This window comes from Camponotus vicinus, unplaced genomic scaffold (assembly GCF_025532165.1).
Source record: "Camponotus vicinus isolate PSW18456_S1 unplaced genomic scaffold, iyCamVici1.0 SCAF_10, whole genome shotgun sequence".
Taxonomy (NCBI): Eukaryota; Metazoa; Arthropoda; class Insecta; order Hymenoptera; family Formicidae; genus Camponotus; species Camponotus vicinus.
In genome coordinates, this window is record NW_028141946.1 from 14,355,578 (window position 1) to 14,382,500 (window position 26,923).

The 26,923-nt window shown below is 34.7% G+C and overlaps 2 pseudogenes across 1 annotated transcript; one reads left to right on the forward strand and one right to left on the reverse strand.

Moving 5' to 3' along the window:
• Positions 1-940: 940 nt before the first annotated feature.
• On the forward strand, positions 941-2,344 carry LOC145960764 (uncharacterized; annotated as a pseudogene). Its single transcript, XR_014435457.1, has 2 exons — positions 941-2,096; positions 2,222-2,344. The product of XR_014435457.1 is annotated as an uncharacterized LOC145960764 (transcript).
• Positions 2,345-16,478: 14,134 nt separating this feature from the next.
• LOC145960116 (uncharacterized) lies at positions 16,479-19,801 on the reverse strand (annotated as a pseudogene).
• Between the last annotated feature and the right edge of the window lie 7,122 nt (positions 19,802-26,923).

Below are 26,923 nucleotides of genomic sequence, written 5' to 3' on the forward strand. Positions count from 1 at the left end.
CTTCGCACCGTCTTCTTTCCACGGATCCGCCTTCTCCTCCCGAACCCCCTCGTCCATCGGTCGCACCGTGGATCCCCCTTTCCCACGTGGACCCCCTCGTCCATCGGTCGCGCCGTGGATCCCGCTTCCCCGCGCGGACTCCCTTGTCCATCGGTCGCGCCGCGGATCCCCCTTCCCCGCGCGTGACGTCACTCCCCCCGCGCCGCGGTTCCCCTCGCGCCTCACCCTCCCTGAAAGGACCTGGGTTAGAAACCTCATAGTATCACTACTTACCTTTATTGTTTCTTTTAATGGATTTACCAAAAATTTTTTTTTAAATCAGATTAGTGTTAGTTTTATTTGTATCCATAAAAACACTTATAAAAATCATTATTTAATTATTACGACTAAAGGTTTAGTTTCTATCGAATGCGTTTTTTTTAAAACAGTTAGTTTTAATGAAATAAAAATAAGAATACCTTTTTCTTAGAGAAAGATGTGAAGAATCTGAAAATATAATTTAAAAATAAAAGAGTCTACCAGCTTTAAAGTTTTGTAAGTTAAAAGACTTACAGGTAATCCGATTCTGGCTCTTTGAGATAATATCAAAAATCTATCATACTATTTTAAAGATCTTCACTTAATAATAAATAAAGTTTTTATACATTATTAAGATCTACAAAGTAATATAAAAGTTATTTAAGAAAAATGATTCTCAAATTTAAATTTTAGAGACAAATATCTCGATAGAAATGCATTTTAGAGAAAAATTTTATAGGAACTTGGGGTTATTTTTGTGGTTGTTTTTTTATTACTAGAGATATGGAAGTACTGTAGACGATCGATTCGTGGCGCTAGGAACAAGGGAGTTAGTTAGCTTCCGACGAGCAGAGGTCGCGCAGGGGTAATGAAAAAATCATTCGTGGATACGAATCTTTGTATTAAGAGAATAGAATATATATCCTAGTTTATTGCAAAACTGTGTTCATTGATTTGAAATAATTCCTAACAAATGGCAGCAGAACGTGGTTGAAAGAGTTATTAGAGTGATGAGAGCTAATAGAGTTATTGAAGTTAAGAGTGATATCGAATATAAAGAGTGATAGAAAAGTACAAATAAAAATTAAGGTTATGGCGGAGAACTGGAAGTTTCTAACAAGCGTAGAAGCGCTAGATGACACGAATTATTTTTTGTGGAGCGAGAAAATCGAAGGAATTTTGAGATCAAAAAAACTATGGAAAGAGGTAATAAATGTAAAGCTGCCTGAAAAACCTGAAGAAGAAGATGAAGATTACAGGAACAAATTTAAGACATGGAATGAATGGGACGATGACAATTATGTCGCGAGAACAATAATGATAAATACTATGAGTAAGGCACAGTTGTTGAAATACAGCAGAGAAAAGAGTGCAGATAAACTGTGGTCATTGATTAAGCATGATATGGCAAATGAAACTGAACAATTAAGGGCGAGATCTTTAAGTGAATTGTCGACTATACAAATAAAGTCAGACGAGAGTGTAGACGCTTTTTTGAATAGAGCTGAAGCATTAAGAAATCAATGTGTACAATTAGGAAGAAGAATAGAAGATTATGAACTAAAAAATGTACATTTTGAGAGGACTAAGAATTGAATTTGAGCAGAATATACGAGTATTTGAAATGCAGAAGATTTGACAATTAATGATATTCGATATGCATTAAAACAAGAAGAGATACGAAGAGAAAAAAGAAAGGAAGAAAAAACATCAAGAGGTTATGAAAATGTAAGAAGAGCAAGAGAGAAATCGAAGAGTGACATTCTTTGTTATAACTGTGGTATCAAAGATCATACGTCACATGTGAGTGTTACAATAAGCAAAAATGCTTTAATTGCGAAGGATTTAATCATATCGCAGCCGATTGTAAGGAACCGAAGAGGAATCCGGCATCACGAGGAAGAGGATTTAGAGGATTTTTCCAAGGAAATTCTCGAGGAAGAGGAGCTGGACGAAGTAAATCTACATCAAAAATTAATGATGAGGCAGTATTGTCTGTAAATGGAGGTCGTGGACGAAGTGAATCTACATCAAAAATTAATGATGAGGCAGTATTGTCTATAAATGAGGAGTCGCATGTGAGTACAGTACTAGCCGTTAAAGAGAATAAAAATATAGTAAAAAACGATAGTAAAAACTGCATTTGATTATTAGACTCGGGTGCAACGAGTCATATGGCATATGATAATAAATTGTTTGACAGCATGGAAGAAGAAGAAAGGGAGATTCGTTTAGCAGATAGAAATGGAAGAAACTTGAACTCTGAAGGCATTGGAGAAGTACTGGAAACAATCAACGTGTAAAAATAGAGTGCGGCTAACTAATGTACTGTGTGTTCCAGATATTAATGCAAATTTATTATTGGTGGCAAAAATCACAGACAATGGATTCAATTTTGATGAATACGAGGCTATTGTATATAATAATCCGGAAGAAATAATAATGAGAGCTGAGCGTGAAGGAAATGCTTACTATGTGAAATCGTTGATAAATAATGAGACTGCAGCAACATCACAAGAGATAAATATATGGCACAGAAGATTGGGACATGCAAGTAAGAAGATTGTCGAAGATATGAAGAAAAAAGATCTTGTCATAGGAATGAAGGAATCTACTAAAGAAAAGAAACAATGTGAGTCATGCGTTGAAGGAAAAATGTGCCGAAAGAGCTATCCCAGATTGGATTGTAGGAAGACGAATAATAAAATGGATTTATGGCATATAGATTTGATTGGTCCTATAAAATCGCAGTCACGTGGTGGAAAAAAATATATATTAACAATAATTGATGATTATTCTCGAGTTATTTTTGTGGAATTGTTAAAAGAGAAGAGTGATACAATAAAACATGTGAAGAAACTAATCATATTAAAAGAAAATCAGACTGGATTAAAACTAAAAGCTATACGTTCAGACAATGGAGGTGAATTTACTGGAAATTATTTGAAAAATTGGTTAAGCAAAAAAGGAATAAAACATGAACTAACAATAAGTCCGGCAAGAACACCACAATGCAACGGAATAGTGGAACGAGCAAATAAATCAATAATAGAAATGACAAGAACGATGATGTCAGATTCGAAATTACCACTGGATTTCTGGGCTGAAGCAGTATGTACAGCAACACATGTGAAAAATAGAATTAAATCAACAATACATGGGAAGACTCCATATGAAATGTGGAATAAAAGAAAACCTAATATAAAATATATGAGAGTATTTGGTTGTACAGCATATTTATTGGACAAAGGATGCACTAAGAAGAAATTTGTGGGCTATTCGGCAAATAATATGTATCGAGTATATATCCCGGAGACAGGCAAGATTAGAAGTGATTGCGATGTTAAATTTGACGAAAATAAAATGGGAAATGAATTATTAAATAAACAACATGATAACAATCAAACAGTTAACAGAAATTTGGGATTAATCATCGTGGGATTAAATTCAAAAGATGATGATGATGAGAATAATGAAAGAGAAGAGTCAGATGAAGAAGAAGCAAATGATGAAGAAAGAACTGAAACAGAAAGCAGTGAATATGAAGATGCTGTATTAGAAGAATCTGACGAGGATGACATGAAAAATGAAAATAATAGTGAGGAATTGCAAAGACAACAAGAAGAAATACGAAATAGAGGAAGACCAAAAGGAACGACGAGAGAAGCAATAGAATTGCGAAGACAAGTACAACAACAGGAAGATGAACAACGATGTCGAGAACAGAATTTAAGAAGATCTAAAAGAATAAAAGATCAACAAGCAGCGATGTTATCTATTGATGAAGAAATACCAAAAAATGTAAGAGAAGCACAAGAATCTAACAACTCAGAAGATTGGAGACAGGCTATAAATGAGGAGTTGGCATCAATGAAGAAATATGATGTATGGGACATAGTACCGCGCCCGAAAGATAAGAAAGTGATAAAGAATAAATGGATATTTAACATAAAAGAAAACCCGAATTGTGAACAGCGAAGATATAAAGCACGATTGGTTGCGCTAGGATGTGGACAACGCCCAGGACTGGATTATGAAGAAACATTTGCACCAATCGTGAGAATTGAAACGATTAGATTGTTATTTAGCATAAGTGCACAAATAAGAAGGAAGATAAAGATATATGATGTAGAAACTGCTTTCCTACATGGAAGACTTAAAGAAGAGATTTTTATGGAATTACCGGAAGAATATGAAAATAATAAAAATCAAGTATGCAAGTTGAAAAAGAGTATATACGGCTTAAAACAAGCCGGAAGATGTTGGAATGAATATTTAACAGAAACATTGATTAAAACCGGCTTACAACAATCTAAAGAAGATCCATGTTTATTTTATATCATAAACGGAAACAATTTTTTATTTTGTGGAATACACGTAGATGATATGCCAATACTATCTAGTAATGATGTTTTTGAGGAATTTTACATGAAAAAAATTAAAAAACAAATAAACATAAAAGATCTTGGAGAAGCAAAGACAGTTTTAGGCATGCAATTAGATCAAAAAGAAGGAAGGATATATGTGCACCAGAAGAACTACATTGACAAATTACTAAAGCTATATGGAATGGAAGATTGTAATCCAGTAGGATCACCAATTGATATTAATCAAAAGTTAGAGGAATATGAAGGAAGTAATAAATGTGACACTAAACTATATCAAGAGCTACTTGGAAGACTGATGTGCATGCAAGACCCGATTTATCATTTCCACTAAGCTGTCTGTTACAATTTAATAATGAACCAAGAATAATGCATATGGTAGCATTGAAACGAATTCTGCGATATCTGAAGGGAACGGTCGAGTATTGCCTAGAGTTTGGAAAAAAGGGTACTTTTACCGGAATTGAATGTGAAACTGATGCGTCGTGGGATAGTACGAGGGATGCTAAATTATTTATTGGATTGTTAATATATCGAAATGGAGACTTGATTCATTGGAGAAGTAAGAAACAATCAGTGGTTGCATTATCTTCAACAGAGAGCGAATTAGAAGCAATGCTAGAAGGACTAAAAGAAGTAATATGGAAAATTAATGGAAGAGATTGGATTGTCAAACGAAGTAAAAATAGAAATGAGATGCAACAATTTGAATGCGGTTAGATTAGCAAATGGAGGAAACTTTAAGACAAAGTCGAAAATGCTAAATAGGAAATGCCATTACATACAAGAAGAAGTTAAAAGGGAAGATATAAAAGTGAAACATGTATCACATGAAATAATGACTGCAGATTGTCTAACAAAACCATTAACTGGACCCTACCTATTGAAAAATATCAAGAAATTTATGAGTATAACAAGTTAATAAAAACAAGGGGGCTGAATGTGGAGTTGTTTTTTTATTACTAGAGATATGGAAGTACTGTAGACGATCGATTCGTGGAGCTAGGAGCAAGGGAGTTAGTTTCCGACGAGCAGAGGTCGCGCAGGGGTGATGAAAAAATCATTCGTGGATACGAGTCTTTGTATTAAGAGAATAGAATATATATCCTAGTTTATTGCAAAACTGTGTTCATTGATTTGAAATAATTCCTAACAATTTTCACCTGCTCTACATGTCCACCTTTACCAAGATATATACAGGGTGTCGCAGACCACCCGTATCAGCCGAATATCCCAAAAACTGAGCGCGACAGACAAAAATATTTCAAACAAAAGTTGTAAGGTTTCAAGTATCGCATTACATGGCGATATCAATATGACCTTGAAGAGTGTTGTCAAGATCACATGAAGGTCACCGTCAATTTCTTAAGTGGAACCCCTATTTTTTATTGCATATTCTTGTAGCTTATATCGAGGGCTTTCCAAAACACTATAATAAAATATTTTTCCCTCAAGTACTTTTTGAGTTATAAGGCTTGAAATCATTTCTTAATTTTACATAAACCGTAAAATATCTTGTAAAATATTCATTTTTCGATTATCTTACCTTATTACTTTTATGTACAAAATAATGAAAGGAATCAATTGATGTAAAGAAAACACATAGTTGTTTCGAGGAAAAAATATGTAATTTGCAATTAACAATTACGTATTTTTTCTATATATATATATATATATATATACATCTGTTAACATACATTTTCCTTTCAACAATTAAAATCAAATGGATTATTTTAAATCTAATTATATATATATATTAAAAATAAAAGAATAAAAAACGTGAAAAACTATATTAATTGCAATACAAATTATAAAATTGAAATAATTCTTTATATAGTATCTATTCTAAAGTGATATATAATGTTATTTCATTAAAATAATTTTTTATTACTTAAAAATAGCACTTGTAAAGATTTTCAACATATCATTTCTTATTTCAGACAATTCTTAACTTACTAAATACCAAAAGAAATAAACATTATGATAAATAAAAAATTATATTTATCTAAATATAATTATCTATACATATATGTATAATAACTTTTAATTAAAAAATATTTATATTTAGTTTTTATATCTTTTTTAATATTCTTATATAATATGATTATTATTATAAATACATTTTTATTATTTTTATTATACATATATATATATATATATATATACATATATATACAGGGTGATTCAAAATAACCCCATTGTCCTTCGGGAGAACGGGTCCCTCCGTAGAGAACGGGGCTCCGTAGAGAGCGACTGACCGTGCCCACATATAGTCTGCGGACACGGCCGTCCGGTCCCCCGAGATTGGGCAGCAGCCTCGCCAGTGAGCCCGCTATCCCCCCTATCCTAGGGGCCAGCTGGGCGAAGTGCTCCTCGAAGGTCCACCTACTATCCAGACGGAGACCCAGATACTTCATCTGAGTCCCCGTCCGAACCTCCTGGCCATCAACTAATAGGACTAGGTCTGGGGGAGGCCCCCGCGCTCCATCATGAAAAAATACCGCTTCCGTTTTCCGTGGGGCCACCCCCAGACCCAGCCCTCGGATTCCTCTTACCACGCCAGCGACCGCAATGTTCCCCACCGCGATAGCTTCCTCCCAAGTCCTCCCCCCGGCTACCACCATAGTGTCATCTGCATAGCAGATGACGTGGCAGTCAGGGGAGAGGACTCTTCCTAAGATTACGTCATATGCGAGGTTCCACAGAAATGGGCCCAAGACGGACCCCTGTGGAACCCCGCACCTCACCGCTCTCCGGACAACCACCCCATCCGCGTCACGATATACCAGCCCCCGGCCCCTAAAATAGTCCCAGATAATCTTTAAGAGATAGTCCGGGACCCCGTGTGACCGGAAGCCAGCCCCCACGCTCTCCCACGGGAGGGTGTTAAAGGCGTTGACTATATCCAAGGATACAGCCAACGCCACACCCCCCCCACGGATAATCCGTTCCGAACAGGTCCGCAGGTCGACCGGCCTGCCCGGAACCCATATTGTTGGGCATTCAGCCCCCCGCTGCCCGTTAAGTGCTCGCTGAGCCGCCCGACGATAACGCGCTGCATCAGCTTACCGACCTCATCTAGCAGACAGAGAGGTCGGTAAGCCGATGGCTCATCTGGGTCTCTTCCCCCCTTACGCAACAGGACAAGCCTCTGTCTGTCTGTCTGTCTGTCTGTCTGTCTCTCTCTCTCTCTCTCTCTCTCTCTCTCTCTCTCTCTCTCTCTCTCTCTCTCTCTGCCATTGAGAGGACGTGTCAAACATCGCTCCGTAAAAGTTTTAATTATTAAATGGTTAAATAGATAGGGAGAGTGATAAAAAGTTGTTCAAGTCTTAGCTGCATGGGCGGAGATTAACCATGAGTGTTATCTAGCCGGGATATGCAGTTTGGTGAGCGTACGAAGTGTTTTTTCTTCTCGGGACGGAACATTGAAGTCTCGACAGGTAAACATTAAAGGTGACAAAAGTGCTGACGTGTGGTAGGTGGACATATAGGTGAATGATCGGCCATGCTGATATTAGCGATTTTGGTCGGTATGGACGATGAATATGTTGAATATCGATGCTCGGCATGTAAGAAGGCAATAAAAAGTCAAGTAGTGACATGTAAAAAATGTGTTAAACTTTTTTACCATCCGGGATGTGTAAGTAAACATAAAATTTATGATAAAAACTATGAATATGTGCCGTGCCAAGACCCGTTTGAGAAATTTATGATTGAAAGTGATAAGGAAGCAGACATGAAGAAGACAACATCATCATCGGGAAACCTCAGAGATAGACTGGGTTCAACAGGATCTGCGGGATCGATTACAACACCAAGCGGAAGCAAAACGACAAGTATCAGAATCTTCGAGTATTGAAGTAAAAATAGATTAGATTGTAAGAACAGTGAAAGAAATGAAAAATGAAGTAGCATGCAAGAAAGAAGTTAAGATGCTGATTAAGGAAGTAGTACAAGAAGAATTGGGAAATATTAAACGAGAGTGGATGGAAGATTTCAGAAGAATGATACAAGGAGGTGCTAACGCTCCCCTTGAAAGAACACAAAGAAGCTATAGTGAAGCAATGAAAGAGAAGAAAAATGAAAATATTATAATTATTAAACCTAAGATGCAACAGGAAAGTGAAGCTACAAAAGAAATGATAAAAGAAAAAGTAGATATCAAGAACATGGCTGTAGGAATAACAAAGTTAAGAAAAGGAAGCAAAGGAACAGTTATCCTGGGTTGTGAGACAGAAGAGGAGATGGAAAAATTAAAGACTACGGTACAAGCCAAGTTGGGTGAGAATTTCAAGGTTACGGAGTCACCGCAAATAAAACCGAAGATAAAGATTGTCAATATTAGTGAAGAGGAAATAAAATTGAATGATGATAATTTAATAGATATAATTAAAAAGCAAAATAAAATGGCGGCGAATGAAGGATTTCAAATGAGAATTGTGAAGAGAATAATTAAAGAGAAGCAAGATGATGATAATAAATCACGAAAAAGAGGAAAGGAAGGAGGTTCTGTAATAATTGAAACAGATAAAAAAACATATGAATTAATATTGAGTAAAGGAAAACTAAGTGTAGGATGGAATAAGTGCCCTATGTTTAATCATATTAGTGTTAAAAGATGTTTTAAATGCTGGGGTTATTTTCATATTGCGAAAAATTGTACTCGAGATGAAACTTGCCACAAATGTGCCGGGAAACATAAAGCATTTGAATGCAGGGAAACCAAAAAGAGATGCGTAAATTGTATGTTTAAAATTCAAGCATACAACTTGGAGATAAGTGATGAGCACGATGCGCTTGATCCGCAATCCAACATTCAGGAGGGCGATACAGGAAGAGAAGAGGAGAGCCGGCTGGGAGGATACGAAATAGCAATCACAGAAGAAAGAAGAATTAATATTATATACAAATGCGCAAAGTCTGTTAGCGCATAAAGATGAGATACAGCATCAGATTATGAAGAGATTGAATCCTGCAATTGTAGCATTATCTGAAACGAGATTGACTGCTGAAATTGAAGATAGTGAGGTGAATGTTCCAGGTTATAGTATAATTAGATGCGATGCAGAAAATAGAAATACAGGAGGAGCAATTTTATATGTAAAATGCGATGTTAAGTATGAAATATTACGACGCTGACGAAAAAAATAATTTCGAACTGCTGGTGTGTTGCAATAGAAATAAAAGAAAAAATGTATAAAGGTACGATAATGGTAGTGTATCACTCACCGAGTGCATCAGACGCTGATTTTGTTAGATTTTTAGAGGATACTGTAGAGGAACTAACAACAAAGGGAGAGTGTATGGTATTAGGAGATTTAATATAGACTTTATGGTAAATTCGTTCTATACAAAGAAATTGCAAAACCTAATGTTGAGTCTAGGTATGAAACAGTATGTTAATAAACCGACGAGAGTCACTAAGGATAGTCAAACAATTATTGATATACTTTTTGCTAATAATAAAGTGCAATTACAGGTAATTCATGAACCTAAAATAACAGATCATGCGTGGCTAAAAATCGTGTTATATTTAAATAAAATTAAAAGTAAGTATAGAGAATTTAATGCCAGAGACTATAGTAAATTTAGTATAGATGAATTTAGTAGTCTAGTGGAAAACAGAATGGGGGAAGGTCAAGATTTGGAAGTAAATAGGAGAGCGAAAAAATTTGTTGATAGCATAGTAGAGGCACTGGACATTATAGCACCTAAGAAAAAGTTTAGAATTCCAAAAGTTTGGGAAGGGAAACAATGGTTTTCAGATGATATAAGAGAAGCAGCAAATAAAAGGGATGAAGCGTATAATAAGGCAGTGTACGACAATATGGAACAGAATTGGTTGCAGTTTAAAACTGAAAGAAATGCTGTAGTTAAATTAATCAGGGAAAAGAAGAAGGAATACTATGAAGATATGATAGATAGTAATAAAGAAAACCCTACGAAAATGTGAAAAACTTTGAAAGAATTAATTAGAGGTGAATCAAGGGGTACAAAAGATATACAGGGTGAGCCATTTTAATTAACGCACGCAATTATTTCGGAAACAAAGCATTTTAGAGAAAAATGTTTCAGACAAAAGTTGTTTGGTTTCGAGGGGGCCATAAGATGGTATCATTGGTTTGACCTTGAAGAGTTATTTGAAGGTCACATGAAGGTCACCTTCAATTTCTTAAATGGAACCTACTATTTGTCATTGCATATTCTTGTAGCTTATAGCTTTTTTTGAAGAAAAAATATGTAATTTGCAATTAACAATTCCATATTTTTTCTTAAAAACAACTATGTGTTTTCTTCACACCAATTGATTCCTCTCATTATTTTGTACAGTATTAAGGTAAGATAATCGAAAAATGAATATTTTACAAGATATTTTACGGTTTATGTAAAATTAAGAAATTATTTCAAGCCTCATAACTCAAAAAGTACTTAACAAAAAGGTACTTAATTATAGTGTTTTGGAAAGCTCTCAAGATAAGCTACAAGAATATGCAATGACAAATAGTAGGTTCCATTTAAGAAATTGAAGGTGACCTTCATGTGACCTTCAAATAACTCTTCAAGGTCAAACCAATGATATCATCTTATGGCCCCCTCGAAACCATAAAACTTTTGTCTGAAATATTTTTCTCTAAAATGCTTTGTTTCCGAAATAATTGCGTGCGTTAATTAAAATGGCTCACCCTGTAGATAACATAGATTTTGAGATAATAGACGACATTAACGGATGTAATATAGCTGATAAATTCAACATATATTACGTACAAAGTATTAGTAACATAGTGAAATCTATAAATATTGATAAATCTAGAGACACGGGTAGAAGAATTGTTTATACTATTGACAATACAGGAATTGTAGAAAACTTTGAGATGATTAATGTAGAGGATTTAGAGGAAATTGTTATGAGATTACCAAAAAAGAAAGGGACGGAAGAAGGAATAACTAGCGATGTATTAAAGTCAACGTTTAATGTAATAAAAGAAGAGTTTGTTGAAGTAATAAATAATTCTTTGAGGGAAGGGAATTCTTGAAGGTTGCTGTCCAGAGGGTTGGAAAACATCAACGATAATACCGATTCCAAAAATAGAAAAAGCTAAAAAAGCAAGTGAATATAGACCTATTAATATGCTACCAATATATGAGAAAGTGTTAGAATTAGTGGTAAAGAAGCAAATTGAAATGTATCTGGAATCTAATAGTATTATAACAGAACATCAATCAGGTTTTAGAAAACAGTATTCGTGTGAAACGGCAATTCAAACTGTTGTTGACGAATGGAAATTAATAGTTAGCGAAGGAAAAATGGTTGGAGTAATATTTATGGATCTTAAGCGAGCTTTCGAAACAATAAATAGAGAAAGATTAATAGAAAAATTATATCAATATGGAATTAAAGGGATGGTTTTAGAATGGTTAAAATCATACTTAAATAATAGAACGCAGCAGGTCCGTTTCAACGATAAATGGTCTAAATTAATTGCCACTGAATATGGAGTGCCGCAAGGATCTGTACTAGGACCCTTGTTGTTTATTGTATATATTAATGATAGAATTAAAATTTGCCCTGAAGGATGTAGTATAAAAATGTTTGCGGATGATACATTAATATATATAGTTGGTGAAAGTAGTGAGCAGTTAGAGTCAGAAATGAATATGGCATTTAATATGGTAGAAAAATGGATGAATAGGAATAAATTGAAAATGAATGCAGAAAAAACAAAATATATGATAGTTAGGAGTGTAAGAAAGGAATTGAAAGGAAATATTGTATTGAAATGCTTGGACGGAACTGAGATAGAACGAGTAGAGATAATGAAATACCTAGGAATAATTATTAATGATAAACTTCGATTTAAAGATCATTGTGACTATATGTTATAAAAGATAGGAAAGAAGACAAGTTTTTTAAATGGAATAGGAAATTGTATATCGGCATATACTAGATGTATTGTATATATTGTATATAAGGCAATCATCGCACCTCACTTCGAATATTGTGCAATGTTGTTAATGGATATGGAAGAAACACAGCTGGATAAATTGCAAGTAGCGCAAAATCGGGCAATGAGGGTTATATTACAGTGTGATAGGTATACCAAAGTGGAACATATGCTGCAAGCGTTGCAGTTCATGTCCGTAAGACAGAGGCTATATTATAATGTATGCTTATTTATTTTTAAGATTGTAAGGAATTTGCTGACAGAACAGCTACGAAATAGACTAGAAATAGTAGGAAATGTAAGTGAAAGACAAACGCGACAGGCCGGAGATATTGCAATACAATTTCGCAGAACAAGAAGTGCGCAAAAGAGTATGTTTTATGAAGGAGTGAAATTATATAATGATTTACCAGCCGAAATGAAACATTGTAGTAGGATCGAACCATTTAAGCGAATGTTAAAGGAATATATATTATTTAATGTTATTTAATGTAATTTAAAATTGTATACTACAAATAGCTGAGAAAGCTAATAAAGGTCAATCTCTCTCTCTCTCTCTCTCTCTCTCTCTCTCTCTCTCTCTCTCTCTCTCTCTCTCTCTCTCGCGCGCGCGCGCACACACACACACACATTCGCTCACTCACCTGTTATTTTTTTTTTTTCTTTACGAGAGAGGGGAAAATGCATTTTATGCATACCCACCGATCGATCCAGTGAGTTATGTGGGACTCGAGTACCAAGTCGAATTACCAACTCGGTACTCCCCACCCACTAAAAACCCCTCTCTTTTCACGAATTTCCTTTGACACACTGTCCCTCTGACTTCCCGAGATCTGTTTTCACATAACGTCAAAAAATAGTTATTATTACCTTGTTCGATGACTTTTGATGTATTGCTGTAATTGCTTGAAGGAGAAATGAATTTTCCGATAGATCGTACGTTCTCAAATTTAACGTAGATATCACGTTGCAAAAGACAAGAAATCCATACTAAATTATTAACTGAAAGTTTTTCTTCTTTCATGAACTGTATTCTTTTATAAACTTTAACGTAATCACATTTATTTACTCACTCGATGAGACGAGAAATTTACTAATGACTCTATCACTAATCACTATTAATCACTATCGAATAATAACTGTTGGCGATTAAAAATCACTCGATGAAAGAAACACGCGCGGACACGTTACTACACGACGCGACGACGCGACGATAATTACTCGGCGACTGCAAGCAGTTTTTTGTCATGGTAGGTTGCGGTAAGTTAAGGTACTACTGGCGCTATCGAACGCGATCATGTGTTCGATTGAAGAATGCGGTAAACATAATAAACATTTAACATATTAATATTATTATTATCATGAATGTGTGTGATGTCCATACATCGTATGATATCTATTTAAGAATTAATTAGATTAAATAAGTGTTTTTAAAATATTTATTACTTTTACTATTATCATATAAAATATTAATATTAAATATTTATTTAACTATTTTATCTATTTATTTATTTATTTATTTATCTATTTCACCTATTTATTTTTAACTATTTATTATCAATGATCGAAAATCGGTCATTGATAATAAATAGTTAAAAATAAATAGATGAAATAGATAAATGAAAAAAATATTAATTAATCGCGTTTTATTCTCTCTCTCTTTTTCTTGTGGTTTTAATTGCAAAATAAGATACTCCATACGTTAAAAAATTGGTCGCTCTGAAAAGAGCGGATTGTTTTTGATCGCCCTAAAAAGGGCGGATTAATTTTGAACATTTATAATAAATGTTCGAAGTGGCCCCCATCCATTCTAACGCAAGCTCTCATGCGTTTCAATAAATTTTGTTGAATATTTTCCATTACGTCTTCTTCTATGGACCATATGGAATATCGCAATCTTGTTTCTAAATCTTCTACATCTTCAGGGAGCGTTTTGTAGATCGTTTCTTTGCAGTATCCCCAAAGAAAAAAATCCAATGGATTTAAATCCGGGGATCTTGCAGGCCAACGTATCGGACCATATCGGCCGATCCAACGTCCAGGAAACTTGTTGTTTAGAAAAGTTGTCACAATCCTGGCACTGTGTGGACCAGCACCGTCTTGTTGAAATATAATTTCTTCTCTTTCCAATAGCGGCACTTCTTCTAGGAAATCTGGTAAATTATTTATCAATAATTCCAGATATGCTCCGCTGGTTAAAATATCCGGGAGGATAACTGCCCAGTATTTCTGTTCCCATAATAATATTAATATGTTAAATGTTTATTATGTTTACCGCATTCTTCAATCGAACACATGATCGCGTTCGATAGCGCCAGTAGTACCTTAACTTACCGCAACCTACCATGACAAAAAACTGCTTGCAGTCGCCGAGTAATTATCGTCGCGTCGTCGCGTCGTGTAGTAACGTGTCCGCGCGTGTTTCTTTCATCGAGTGATTTTTAATCGCCAACAGTTATTATTCGATAGTGATTAATAGTGATTAGTGATAGAGTCATTAGTAAATTTCTCGTCTCATCGAGTGAGTAAATAAATGTGATTACGTTAAAGTTTATAAAAGAATACAGTTCATGAAAGAAGAAAAACTTTCAGTTAATAATTTAGTATGGATTTCTTGTCTTTTGCAACGTGATATCTACGTTAAATTTGAGAACGTACGATCTATCGGAAAATTCATTTCTCCTTCAAGCAATTACAGCAATACATCAAAAGTCATCGAACAAGGTAATAATAACTATTTTTTGACGTTATGTGAAAACAGATCTCGGGAAGTCAGAGGGACAGTGTGTCAAAGGAAATTCGTGAAAAGAGAGGGGTTTTTAGTGGGTGGGGAGTACCGAGTTGGTAATTCGACTTGGTACTCGAGTCCCACATAACTCACTGGATCGATCGGTGGGTATGCATAAAATGCATTTTCCCCTCTCTCGTAAAGAAAAAAAAAAATAACAGGTGAGTGAGCGAATGTGTGAGAGAGAGAGAGAGAGAGAGAGAGAGAGAGAGAGAGAATGTATGTATTCGCATGTGTGTCTGTATGTGTATAACGACCAGCTGATCGCAGCAGGCACCCCGCGTAAGCACCCGCGTCTGACGGTGAATCGCGCCACCCTTGCCTGCCTCTTGTATCCGACCCGTCGTACGTTAACTACTTCTTTTAATAATTCAAAAACTAAGCTTCGGACGAAAGTTTGCCAAAGGAAAAATCGTCTTAGAATTGATTCAAGAATGTGTTATTTCAAGGACAATGGGGTTATTTTGAATCACCCTGTATACACATATATTTCAATTCTACTATTTTAAAAAGTTAAGTATAATTACACATATATTATATTTATAATTATAATAATCAGTGGTAATTATAATCATTATATATATATTATCACAAAGAACATATTGTGTTAAACATACATATTATAACATATAAGAAATATATTCTCTAATTATTTCTATATTTTATTGTGTGTATATATATATATATATAATTACATATATGTAATTTGCAATTAACAATTCCATATTTTTTCTTAAAAACAACTATGTGTTTTCTTTACACCAATTGATTCCTCTCATTATTTTGTACATAAAAGTATTAAGGTAAGATAATCGAAAAATGAGTATTTTACAAGATATTTTACGGTTTATGTAAAATTAAGAAATTATTTCAAGCCTCATAACTCAAAAAGTACTTAACGAAAAGGTACTTAATTATAGTGTTTTGGAAATCTCTCGAGATAAGCTACAAGAATGTGCAAAAATATATAGGGTGTTCCATTTAAAAAAATTGAAGTGACCTTCACGTGACCTTCAAATGATTACACAAGGTTAAATCAATGACACCATCTTATGTCCCTCTCATAGTCAAAAAACTTTTGTTTTAAACATTTTTTTCCATCTTGCTTACTATACGAGATATTTACGTCCGAAGATTAAAATGGCCTACCCTGTATTTTTACATATATTTACAAATATTCACAATACATTTGTTGCCTCAAAATAATATATTTATATCGAGAATAGAATGGGCCCCTCCATCGCCCATTCCCGTGAGACGCAACCATTAATATATGTATTTTTTTCGTCTCTCCGATATATGCAAACGAGATATTTGCATTGAGGCGTCTTTTTCCAACGATATTCATTTTGGAAAAGGCGACAGTCTCTATTTTCTGCTACAATTTAAAAAAAATGTTGCCTCATATATTTCACATTAGTGGAATATTTCTCCTTACAAGGATTTCCTCCTAAGGCTATAGTTGTAGCGAAAGCTGCAGCATAAATTCCACAGGATATACCATTAGGTTGTACTTGAACCTTTTCAAATATTATATTATTTTTATTTATTTGTGGATAACGGCGATGAATATAATTTTTTTCTTTAGGCACCAATTTATCGTATGTACAACCAGGTAAACTATCGTACACTCGAAGTTTGGTGCCGTCCAAAAAAATACATCGCCAATGATCACTACAATTTCCTCCAATAATTTGTAAGCTTTTGTCGCTACGACTTGCTACAATTATATGAGGATATTCCAAATATTGCACACTTTGTGTTTCAAAATGAAAATCATCTCTTATAACGCGTAAAAGTAGGTCTAATGATTCGTCATTTATTTTGCTATCTATAGGTAAAACATTATCCTTTACTACATATAAAGGAGCAATTGAATTATCTAAAAATTCTCTTTGCTTTGCTACATCGTCTTCAGTTAGTTCTCTATTTTTGGAGTAACTAACAACGATGCAATCGTCATCTTGTTCTGCACTCGGAGCAGTAACAATAGTTGCTTCCATTGCTAAAATATTCGAAACATTTATTTCAGATTCGTAACATTCATCTTTTTGGATAATGTTTTCGTCTTCTGAATTACATTGTCGAAGACTTTTTATTTTTTTCGCTGCTTCTTGTTGAGCTTCAATTATGTATCTTGGATTTCTAATTGGCATATGTCTATTATGCCGATTATCCAAGATTTCTGGAAGCATGCAATCATAATAGAAACGTGTTAAAAAGGGCAGCATTTTATTATTCCAAAATACATTGTCCCTATTAACACGTACTATTTTCATGTTTTTTGGCGTCCATACAGCGAAAATACAATAATCTCGCTGCGTTATATTTAACTGCCCTTGAATTTGATAGAAAAATCGATGATTCTGATTCATCTTATTTGAATTTTTCTAATCAAAGATGCCTTTTAGTTGAGGCAGCGTTTTTATGGCTTCTTCCGCTGTTAAATGCTCAGCTGACAGAGGACATTTTATTTCTACCAGACCATCTTTATCAATGAGTCCATCAGGAGAAGCACCTAAGCATGGATTTTCAATGTCAATGAATAATCCGCAAGTTTTAATCTCCTTTTTTAATGTTATGGCCAATTCTGTTTTCGCAATATTTTCTTTCTCGCGACCATATTTCATAGCCGCGGTATCGATTGAAGGAGGAAATAAAATATTTTTTACAGTTGCGGCGCAAGACGTTGTCGGTCTCATGCGACATACGATTCCAAAATTAGACGCCGTCAACATTTCCTGTCTCAATGAGTGCCACAAATCAGATTCACTTTGCTCCATTGTATCACGTTCAATTTGTCTCCAATTTTTGGCATTTTCAAGCAACTTTTCCAAATGATTTTGTCGAAGTTGCTCAAAAACATCAAGTGGGAGATCCGGTTTTTGTGATTGCGGGCCATAATGACAATCTGTTCCTGATTCCCGCTTAAACTTTTTTTGCCTTCCATTCATTTCTCGAGATTTTCTGGTTCTTGCAACTTTTGCTTGTCGTCGCTTTTCCAAAGTCTCGATAATGGGAGGAACACTTTTACATATATTTTGATGCACTTGCGTGAGAACTTGTTGTGTATTATATTGCACAACTGCCCCCGCAATTCTAGCATTATAGGAGCCTCGATTACCAAAATTGATGCGCTTTCCACCAATTTCTTTGCAGATTATCGAGTTGAACGATTCTGCAGAATTATTGGTTAATTTCAGCAACAAGCTATCAGAATAAGCGCTTAAATATATCATAGCACTCTCTACTTTTTGATAAAGACCGTGCAACTTGAGAAACGGTACATAATTTTTCTTCATTTCGTCACCACAGTCACAAATACGACCGCGTTCTTTACATCGTTTATGTTCACCAAATATATGGCTAGGAATATTTAATATATCTTTTTGCAATTCCATAGCCTTATAATGATCAGGTTGCTCTTCTTTTCCTCGTACATCAATTGCTTTTATCACTTCTTTTCGTATCTTCGAAATGTTGTTTTTTTACAACATTTCGTAGATAGACGAAACCACGCTTTCTTTGCATTTTTGCTGAGTTGTTTCTGCTACAATCCTCAACTTTTTGCAGAGATTGCGAAGCAAATGATTTGTACATTCAATTTTTTTTACGGTAACCATTTGTTCGCGATATGGTCTGCTATCAACGATGGTCTGATATACGCTGCTATCACTATCGGCAATAATTATTCTATAGATCATTCCATGCATTTCCAGGCTACTTTTAAAGCCTTCTGCTATGGCGTCACTCTCCATACTTGTGGAGCTCGTTACGATCGAAATTTTTGTAACATTTATGGTGTCTTGGTTCGATTCTATTTCTTTCTGCCATATCACATATCGTGCAAAATTTATTGCGGACACCGACAAAAAGAATCTTTTTTGTGCGGTAACCAATTATTGCACCAACGCCGGAAAGAGAATCGTAGGCGTTGCCGTACGATCTCTTCATCCAACTACCATCCGCTATAACAGTTATATACCGTTTATTGTTTCTTTTCTTTCGAGAGCGAGTTGCTTTTCAACTTCGCCAGCTATTTTCATATTTTCCATAGCTGTTTTCTCAAAATCATCGATTACCTTTTCTCGATATTTGATATAAGTTTTATCGGACATACATGGAATGTTTATAGCTGCACACAGCTCTTCCAATTGGGCAAAACCAATTCCAACTGTGATAGTTCCTGCTACAGCAGCCGTATTTATGTCCAATGTTTTCGGCTCTGTGGGTTCTGACCAGATGTTAGCTTCATAATTGCACATTTGGCATTTGAAGAACAATTGCGTCATGAGCCCACGACGACGAGAATTTACGAGTTTCCAATCTTTAAATTGGCACTCTATTCCTCGTGCATGATTATCGAAAGTTCTATGGATTTCATTCCACATAAAAGAAATATCGACAATGTGACGGCCTTCGGGAAAATTTTTCTGGATACAAGAAGTATCTAGAAGGTCTTTATTATCGATAACAAGTGTATTGTTATCGTTACAGTTGTCAACATTTTCATAATACATACCTGTCTCTGAAGTTGACTCTAGGCATTGAATACTTTGGGTACTAACTTTCGAATCCATCATATCGGGAAGTAATTCCACCGATTTCTTATAATCGATGGATTCATTGTTAGTACCCTTACTAACACAAACATTCCTAGAGTTCATTTCTTTTTCGATTTACCTCAATAACTGCCGCCTGAAAAGAAAAATTAATGGATTAGTATTTGTAAAATATTAAAAAAATTAAAAAGTAGAAAAAAATATGAACAAAGTTAAATCTCTGAAAAATAAGTGCAGTCTTTTATTTAGTTTTTATCTAATAGCTACAAAAATTAATTATAATACAATACATAATTTTTGAAAACAAAAATGCTTCAAATATTTTATAATAATTTTATAAGAATGCATATGCAAACCGTATCTGGAGCAAAATATTTTTAAAAGTTACCAGCACACGAATATATTGCCTCTGGATTTTTTCCAGAACGCACATGCAAATCGTATCTGGAGCAAAATATTTATAAAAATTACCAGCACACGAATAGATCGCCTCTGGATTTTTTCCAGAACGCACATGCAAACCGTATCTGGAGCAAAATATTTATAAAAATTACCAGCACACGAATAGATCGCCTCTGAATTTTTTCCAGAACGCACATGCAACACGTATCTGGATCACAATATATTTTTAAAAGCTACCAGCACACGAATAGATCGCCTCTGGATTTTTTCCAGAACGTACATGCAAACCGTATCTGGAGCAAAATATTTATAAAAATTACCAGCACACGAATAGATCACCTCTGGATTTTTTCCAGAACGCACATGCAACACGTATCTGGATCACAATATATTTTTAAAGGCTACCAGCACACGAATAGATCGCCTCTGGATTTTTTCCAGAATACGCTGGCAATAGCAAATTATTTCGCATAGAGTATAGCTCGGCGTTCCTGTGGAACAATCGAGTGTCGAGGCGCACGCATGTGAACATGAGTCGACTTACTCCACGATACGCACATGCAACACGTATCTGAATCACAATATATTTTTAAAAGCTACCAGCACACGAATAGATCGCCTCTGGATTTTTTCCAGAACGCACATGCAAACCGTATCTGGAGCAAAATATTTATAAAAATTACCAGCACACGAATAGATCGCCTCTGGATTTTTTCCAGAACGCACATGCAACACATATCTGGATCACAATATATTTTTAAAAGCTACCAACACACGAATAGATCGCCTCTGGATTTTTTCCAGAACGCACATGCAAACCGTATCTGGAGCAAAATATAAAAATTACCAGCACACGAATAGATCGCCTCTGGATTTTTTCCAGAACGCACATGCAACACATATCTGGATCACAATATATTTTTAAAGGCTACCAGCACACGAATAGATCGCCTCTGGATTTTTTCCAGAACGCACATGCAACACATATCTGGATCACAATATATTTTTAAAAGCTACCAGCACATGAATAGATCGCCTCTGGATTTTTTCCAGAACGCACATGCAAACCGTATCTGGAGCAAAATATAAAAATTACCAGCACACGAATAGATCGCCTCTGGATTTTTTCCAGAACGCACATGCAACACGTATCTGGATCACAATATATTTTTAAAAGCTACCAGCACACGAATAGATCGCCTCTGGCACTAACTACTATAAAACTACTATACAACTACTATAAAAAAATACATAACTTATTTTAAATTATTTTAACTTATTATAACTTATTTTAAAATACAAAATAAACAAAAGACTGCAAAAAATTTTTCAGAAATTGTCATGTTTTCAATATTATTTGTATACAAGGTGTTAAAAAAGTGCCGCATACGCTTGGCGTTATTAGATAGAGAATAAAAATGTAAGAAAAAACGTCTAATTCTATTTTTCGATGCAATGCATAGTTTCATTGCAAGTAATTATTGTAATCAATCAATCAGCACAGAGCTACAAGAGTAAGCAAATAGCGAACGCGTGAAGTGCGGAAGGCTGCGATTCCGCCGCTCGTTTACTCTTATAGCTCCACACTGACTAACTTATTACAATATGCGATAAAACTATTTATCACATGGAAAAATAGTATTAGATATTTTTTCTTCAATTTTCATTCTTTATCGAATGGCACTGAACGTATGCGACATTTTTTAAATACCCATTATATAAAATTTTTGTTATAAAATATATAAATATAAAATAATATAATAGATATGTATGTTAAAAATTTTAATAATGCTACAGAATTTAAGAAATAAAATGGTAATTGAATTAAAAATATATATATAAAATTATATACATTATATAAATATTTTATACATATTTAAAATAGAAAATTGAAATTTATTTTGAAAATTTATTCTACTTTATTAAAAAATTTAAATTATTTTCATAAATTAAATTTAAATTATTTTCATAAAAATGTTATAAAGAAGGTTAATTTTGAAAAATGTAACAAAAATAATATATAAATAAATTTGGAATTACTGCTACATAATATTAAATATTTTATAAATATTTATAATTGAAAATTTAAAATTATTTGTAAAATTTATGGACGTATTTTATTTATGCACGTATGTATGTATGTATGTATGTATACGAGGGTAGGGTGAAAAGTTTCGGGCCTCACATAGACATGGCGTTACTATGCTTATTTTTTTGGCGGCGTTGCATGATTTCATTCTTCATCAAGTTACCATAAAAGTTTCAAGTCGATGCGTTATTTAATTTAGTTTTGACGGACTAAACTAAGTAACGCATCGACTTGAAACTTTTATAGTAACTTGATGAAAGATGAAATCATGCAACGCCGCCAAAAAAATAAGCATAGTAACGCCATTTCTATGTGAGGCCCGAAACTTTTCACCCTACCCTCGTATATGTATGCACGTATATGTATCAATGGAAATATGCTCACCTTCTAATCCAGCCTTTCTTGACGGAAGCTCTGCGCCGAGTCAGAGGCAAATGTATGTTATCATATTTTCGCCCCATTATGTGGACACACTATAATACACTCTATAAACTATAACAGTACAAAACAAACTACACAAATCAAAAGTTCTTTTACTAGTTTTTCACCATATCGATACTTTTATCGATACGATCAGGTTATAACAGTAACGTGTTATAACAGTCACGCGCGCTTTTCTTGTTATACGTACGTCCAGTGATGCCAGAATGGATACGCTGGCAACAGCAAATTATTTCGCATAGAGTATAGCTCGGCGTTCCTGTGGAACAATCGAGTGTCGAGGCGCACGCATGTGAACATGAGTCGACTTACTCCACGATACATGACATCGCGTCAATATACTTTTATGCACAAAATAACGAACACATAGTTGTTTTTAAGAAAAAATATGTAATTGTTAATTGCAAATTACATATTTTTCAAAAACAACGGTGTTTTCTTTACGCCAATTGATTCCTCTCGTTATTTTGTGCATAAAAGTAAAGATAAGATAAACGAAAAATGAATATTTTACTACATATTTTATGGTTTATGCAAAATTAAGAAATTATTTCAAGCTCCATAACTCGAAAAGTACTCAATGAAAAAAATACTTTATTACAGTGTTTTGAAAAGCTTTCGAGGTAAGCTACAAGAATATGTACAGGAAAACGTAGGTTTTCATTTAAAAAATTAAAGGTGACTTTCACGTGATCTTGACCATGGTTTCCAGGGTCATAATAATATTGCTATGTAATGCGCCATATAAAACCCTACAACTTTTGTATGAAAAATTTTTTTCAAAAATGTTTTCAAGATATTTTACCGGTCCGGTATTTTTTGCGCACCCCGTATGTATAAATAACGGTTTTAATATTTGTTTTATAAGTTATTTACATATTTTTGAATTATAGATCATATAGATCTATTTTTTTTTATTGTGTAAGGAAAAATCCTTAATGTAAAAATACATATTTGTTAAGAAAAAATATTTATTGATAGAAATCAGTAAAACAATAATGTAAATTGCAATTACATTTTTATTTTGCTGTTTTCTATTAATAAATACTTTTTCTTAACAAATATGTATTTGTACATAAAGGACTTTTCTGTACATGACCAAAAAAATAGATCTATATAATCTATAATTCAAAATATAAAAATAACTTTGAAAACCAAAATTAAAACCGTTATGTTTGGCATTTGATCTTTCCAAAATTAATTTTAATATACTAATATTTTATTTATTTATTTTTGCTAATTGACAATTGACAATTGATTGCTATATAACAATTGATAATTTATATTACTTGTTTTAATGTAAATGTAACATAAATACCCGCATTTTAAAACATTAAAGTACCGTACGATCTTGGGATCGGGGAAGCGGATTGGACTTGTCACCACGCGGACTCGGGTTCAAATCCGAGCAGCAGCATTATCGCATGATGCGATTTTCATCGCCGTTATCAGCGGACGAGAGAGAGTGTCAACAACGGCGACGGTTCCCCCCCCCCCGCACAATCAGGATATGTGCACGCACCCCGTACAACCAGGATATATAAAAAAAAGGTCTTGCATGTCCGTACAGCCCGTCCAAAATCGTTTTTTTTTCTTTAATTGTAAATGTAACATTTACATTAAAACAAGTAATATAAATTATCAATTGTTATATAGCAATCAATTGTCAATTGTCAATTAGCAAAAATAAATAAATAAAATATTAGTATATTAAAATTAATTTTGGAAAGATCAAATGCCAAACATAACGGTTTTAATTTTGGTTTTCAAAGTTATTTTTATATTTTGAATTATAGATTATATAGATCTATTTTTTTGGTCATGTACAGAAAAGTCCTTTATGTACAAATACATATTTGTTAAGAAAAAGTATTTATTAATAGAAAACAGCAAAATAAAAATGTAATTGCAATTTACATTATTGTTTTGCTGATTTCTATCAATAAATATTTCTTTTTTACAAATATGTATTTTTACATAAAGGATTTTTCCTTACACAATAAAAAAAATAGATCTATATGATCTACAATTCAAAAATATGTAAATGACTTATAAAACAAATATTAAAACCGTTATTTTTATTGATATTTCGAAAATTAATTTTAATATATTTAAATTTTATTTATTTATTTTTGCTAAATGGTATAAGTAAAATAATAATTTTAATAATTTTTATTATTTCTTTTTATAAGGAGTGTTATTGAATCGCTAAAAACGAGCGAAACGATCGCTCAAGAAACGAAATAATATTTATACGTAAAAATGTTTTTTAATATAAGTTATTGCGTGTGTATCAGTGTACGCAATCTACAAACAACAGCCCGCGATATCATCGATTGCTCGCGTTATGTTGTTTGTTAGATAAATATACGCAGACAATGCCGAAGACTCGGAATCGGCCAGATCGTTTTTCTTTTCCAAAGTGGACTGAGGCGGCGTTGCCAGAAAGAAGCCGCGGCGCACACGCACACGTGCCTCGCTGACCGTGTGTGTGTGAGCCGCGTCTGCTTTCTGGCAACACTGGACTGGTGAGATAAAGAACTAGTTCATTCTTGTCCGTCGTCGGGAACGTGTCACGGAACGATGCCTCGACGTAAGTATATTTTATACACTTTCTCTCTCATATTTTTCTTTCGCGTATTTTCTTCTCTCATTCTTTTCCGCCACTCTCTCCTCTCATTCTTCCTCTCTCTCTCCCTCTCTCTCTCCCCCCTCTCTCCTCTTCCCTCTCATTCTTCTCCCACACTCTCTTTCTTTTCCGCGCTTTGTCTCACTCTCTCCTCTGCGGATTTTTTAAATAAAAAATATACATATATATATATATATATATATAAATTTATAATTATATATATATATATATATATATAATTATAAATTTATTTTAGCTAGAAGCGAAGGCAGCATAAGATCAAGAAAGACGACGGAGACGACGTCATTGTCGCCACTATCAGCAAAAGTGAGGATGGTGGCGACAACGGTGTCGTCTTCAGCGGACAGGAGAGTGTCAACGGCGACGGCGCCGCTACCAGCGAGCGAGAGAGTGTCAACGACGACGGCGACGGCGCCGCTATTAGCGGACGGGAGAGTGTCAACGATGACGGCGCCGCTGTCAGCGGACGGGAACGTATCAACGGCGACGGCGCCGCTGTCAGCGGACGGGAACGTATCAACGGCGACGGCGCCGCTATCAGTCGACGGGAGAGTGTCAACGGCGACGACGCCGCTATCAGCCGACGGGAGAGTGGCAATGGCAATGGTCCCGCTGTTAGCGGACGGGAGAGTGTCAACGGCGACGGCGCCGTTATCAGCGGACGGGAGAGTGTCAACGGCCACGGCGTCGGTACTAGCGGACGTGAGGTTAGAACAAAACATAAACAAGGTGAATATCATTATATTTTAATAAATTATAAGGGAAATATATGATTGGGAAGATTACTTGTATGTATGTGTGCGTATGTGTATTGTGCGTCGATTATTTATCCATAGATTTTATTTTTCTTTACTAATAAATGCACATGTACATAATTTATTTGTATACAGGGTGATCCAGAATAAACGTTTGTCTTTAAAAAAATAAATTGTCGAGTCTATTCTAAGACGATTTTCCCTTTACCAAAATTGTCTACGAGGCTTAGTTTTTAAATTATTAAATAAAATAGTTTGCGAATTACGGAACGAGTACAAGAGGTAGACAGGGACGGCGCAACTCACCGTCCGATACAGGCGATCATGTGGGACGCTCGACGCGATCAGCTGATTGCTGCACACGATGAGTGTAACAATCAGTGTGTGTGTGTGTGTGTGTGTGTGTGTGTGTGGTGTATTTATGCACGCGTATCCACACATGCACCGTACTCTCCCTCTTTCTCTCTCTTTCTCTCTCTTTCTCTCTCTCCCCCCCTCTTTCTCTCTCACTCTCTCACTCATTCACTCACTCACTTATTCTTACCTTAATAATGAGATTCTTCATACTGCTGATAAAAAGCAGTGCCCAGTGTGTTGCACGATAATAATGCGTAATGCTACACGTTTATGTTTGGCAGCGCTAGAGGCGCTAGTACTAACCTGACCTGCTTGTCGTCGGTCGTTGCGTCGCGCGCTTTGCATCGAGTATCGCGTTCTGTTAACGCGTTTCTTTAAGTGTGTAATTAAGAATTAAATGCGTTAACCGTTTATTAAATTCGTACCGTAACCGTTGGTAAATTCCTCCTTTTATCAATCGTGAGTTATTAAGTGCGCGAGTAAATTTGTAAAAGGGTCGAAAGTGATGAAAAAAAAAACTTCGCTTATTTAAC